The sequence below is a fragment of the Arachis ipaensis genome, chromosome B8 (genome assembly GCF_059453495.1).
Source record: "Arachis ipaensis isolate K30076 ecotype BB chromosome B8, ASM5945349v1, whole genome shotgun sequence".
In the NCBI taxonomy this organism is placed as follows: Eukaryota; Viridiplantae; Streptophyta; class Magnoliopsida; order Fabales; family Fabaceae; genus Arachis; species Arachis ipaensis.
The window spans coordinates 50,242,325-50,245,978 of record NC_142443.1 but is presented as its reverse complement, the minus strand read 5'-3'; the positions used below and the strand labels follow the sequence as shown (position 1 = coordinate 50,245,978).

The following is a 3,654-nucleotide window of genomic DNA, read 5'->3' as shown; positions in this document are numbered from 1 at the left end:
AATGAATCTCTCACTAAACATCACAATCCAACCGGCAAGTGCACCGGGTCGCATCAAGTAATAAAAACTCACGGGAGTGAGGTCGATCCCACAGGGATTGATGGATCAAGCAATTTTAGTGGGTGATTAGTTTAGTCAAGCTAACATTGAGTGGTTGGGTGAAATTTTGAGAGCAGAATGTAAAATGCAGAGAATTTAAAGTTGCAGAAAATAAATGTGAAGAAACTTAAAGTGCAAGAAAAGTAAATTGCAGAAACTTAAATTGCAAGAAATATAAATTGCATTAAATGTAAAGGGAATTGGGAATTGGATTTGCAGAAATTAAACAAGGAAAAGTTAAATTGCAACAAGCAGAGAAGTAAAAGATGGATTTGATTGATTCGGAACCAAAACAGAAATGTAAATAAACATGAAAAGCAATAAACAGAGAATGTAAAATTGGAATTAAGATCTCAGGACCCAAGAGACTAGATAACCAAGTCTAGATCTCAATGCCTTCCTAGATCCAACAAGAACAATTGCAAGAGAAATTAAAGAAAAGTAAATTGCAGAAGCCAAGAGAAGGTGAAGTAGTAAACAGGAATGGAAATTAAATTGTGCAGAGAAAGTAAACAAGAAAATTCTCAAGGTGAGATTGAAACAGAATTTCTTCAATTCTCAACCCAAGATTCAAAACGAAATTGAAAACTAAGAGAGAGCTCTCAAATCCTAATGCTCCCTAGTGGAGCCAGCCTCCTCACAAATATGAAAATGATGCCTTATATAGGCTTTACAAAATGGAAATGAAAATGAAATTAAAAACAAATTACAATTAAATGAAATTCCTATTTTATCTATTTCTTGTGCCTTTGAGTGATGATCATTTGGGCCCTTGCTCTTGATGGAATTGGGTTGATAAAGGCCTTGGTTGATTGCTCTTGGAGTTTGAAGAAGAACCAAAGTGAACCAATTGAACCGGGTTTGAGGTTAGCCAAAGTTGGACCTAAAGTTTGAGCCAAAGTTAGGGATCTAACTTTGGCCCCAACTTTTCATAGCAGCAAGCCAAATCCTTCTGGTATGGACGTTGGTGCCAACGTTAGGGGTCTAACTTTGACCCTAACGTTGGCACCCCTTATGCACATTTATGGCGCCAAATTTGTCCTCTTGTCATGTTGCCAATTTTATGCCCAATATAAACTATCATATATGGTTGGAAAGCTCTGAATGTCAGCTTTCTAACCCACTTGGAATCACTTCAATTGGACATCTACAACTCAAGTTATGATCATTTGAAGAGGGCATGGTCGCTGGCTTTGGTGTGCAGCGTTTGAGGTAACGTTAGCCCTCAAACGTTGGCGAAAATGCCAGTTCTGGAGGCTCAAACGTATTGTCCACCCCATACTATTATACATTGTTGGAAAGCCCTGGATGTCTACTTTCCAATTCCGTTGAGAGCACATCAATTGGAGCTCTACAGCTCGAGTTATACTCCATCAAAGGTGCAGAGGTCAAGTGGCCTCACTGCATGTTGCCACCATGTTCATTTATGCACATTGCGGGGCAGTTTTCTCCCTCAATTTTAGTGTCCACCATGCAGTGCCATATATGCTTGGAAAGCTCTTGATTCCTACTTTCCAATGCTTCTTGAATCACCTCATTTGGAGCTCTGTAGCTCAAGTTATTCTTGTTGGAAGTATACCCCTTGTATGCCTTGTGGTGTGTGGCGCCAACGTTAGCCTCTAAGTTAGTGGGCTAACGTTGGCGCAAACGTTGGCCCTTCTCCCTTTGTAATTCATGTGCCAACGTTAGCCTCCAAGTTAGGGGGCTAACGTTGGCGCAAACGTTGGTGCCCAGGGATGAATTTCAAGTTCCAACGTTAGCCTCCAAGTTAGGGGGCTAACGTTGGAGCTAACGTTGGCCTCTTCCTTGCAATGTCATGTGCCAACGTTAGCCTCCAAGTTAGGGGGCTAACGTTGGCTCAAACGTGGGGAGCCCAGGGAGTGATTTTCATGCCCAACGTTAGCCTCCAAGTTAGGGGGCTAACGTTGGGGCTAACTTCATGCATCCCGGTTCAATTTCTTTTATTCCATTGTCCTCTCTTCACTCCTAGCCATTCCTCTTTGCTTCAACCTTTCTCCAAGCTTTCTTCACCTATCATGAATCAACCAAACTTATCAAAGCTATGCTTAAAATCATGAGGTATTCAATCTTTCATAATATGCAACAAATATAGCATAAAACCTCATGAAATGGCATGAATTCATATATGGTTGGTTAAATCCAAGGAAACATGAAAATCTACCCAATTGGCTTGCTTATGGCTCAAGAAAGTGCATAATTCAATTGAAAACAAAAGAAAAAGGCTAGTTAAAATAGGCTAAGATGACTTGTCATCACCTTGATATGAATGTGGAGAGGTGTTGTTATGGGGGTGTTGATATGGTCTGGATGTGAAGTGTTGGGTGGCTGCATTGTTTGGATTTGGGCGTCTTTGATCAAGGCTTTGGTCTTGTTGATTTCCCCACCTAAAGTTTGGGTGATTCCTCCATCCAGGGTTGTAGGTCTTGGAGTATGGATCATGGTTTTGCCTAGGTGAATTCCCAATGTAGTTGGCTTGCTCCTGACTACCTTCTGCTTCTTCATTCACTCCTTCTTGGTTTGTTGATGAAGTGGAGATTGCTGCTACTTGGTTCCTCTCCATCTTCTTGGTGAGGTCAGCCAGCTGCTGGGTAATGAGCTTGTTCTGAGCCAGCAGAGCATCTACATTGTTTAGCTCCATCACTCCTCTAGTGTTCCCTCTTTCGGAAGCATAGAAATAATCATTCTCTACTACAGTTTCAATGACATCTATGGCCTCCTCAATGGTCTTCTTCTTGTTCAAAGATCCTCCGGATGAATGGTCTATGGCCTTCTTTGACTCATAAGAGAGCCCTTCATAGAAAATGTTCAGCTGCACCCATTCACTGAACATATCTGGTGGGCACCTCCTTGTTAGGTCTTTAAACCTCTCCCATGCTTCATATAGAGTCTCACCATCTTGTTGCCTGAAAGTTTGGACCTCAGCTCTCAGCCTATTGATTCGTTGAGGAGGGTAAAATCTTGCTAAGAATTTGTTCACCACATCTTCCCAAGTTGTCAAGCTCTCCTTTGGGAAAGATTCCAGCCACTTGGCTGCCTTATCCTTGAGTAAGAATGGAAATAAGAGCAGTCTATAGGCGTCAGGATGAACACCATTAGACTTCACTGTGTCACATATTCTCAGGAAGGTGGTTAGATGTTGATTGGGGTCTTCTTGGGCACTTCCTCCGAACGAACAGTTGTTCTGAACAAGGGTGATGAGCTGTGGTTTTAGTTCAAAATTGTTGGCATGGATGGTTGGCTTTTGAATGCTACTTCCACAGTTTCCTGGGTTTGGATTGATGTAAGCGCCTAGAACTCTTCTATCTTCCCCAGCATGATTTGCTCGACCTCTTCCGCCATGGTTGTGAGTCTCTTCTGCATGATGGTTTTCCATGTTTTCTTCCATGTTTGGTTCAAAGTATTCCTCAAAGTGTTCCTCCTCTTCTTCAGCACCAACTACACATTTTTCTCTTGCCTCCCTCCTTAGTCTAAGGAAGGTTCTCTCAGGTTCAGAATCAAAGGAAGTTGAAGCCCCGCTTCTTCTCCCTGTCATAC

The 3,654-nt window shown here is 42.0% G+C and overlaps 1 non-coding gene across 1 annotated transcript; it reads left to right on the top strand.

Annotated features, from left to right (window-relative positions):
- The first annotated feature begins 2,945 nt into the window (after positions 1-2,945).
- On the top strand, positions 2,946-3,052 carry LOC148548035 (small nucleolar RNA R71). Its single transcript, XR_015898098.1, has one exon. It is a non-coding gene; the product is annotated as a small nucleolar RNA R71 (small nucleolar RNA).
- Positions 3,053-3,654: the final 602 nt, after the last annotated feature.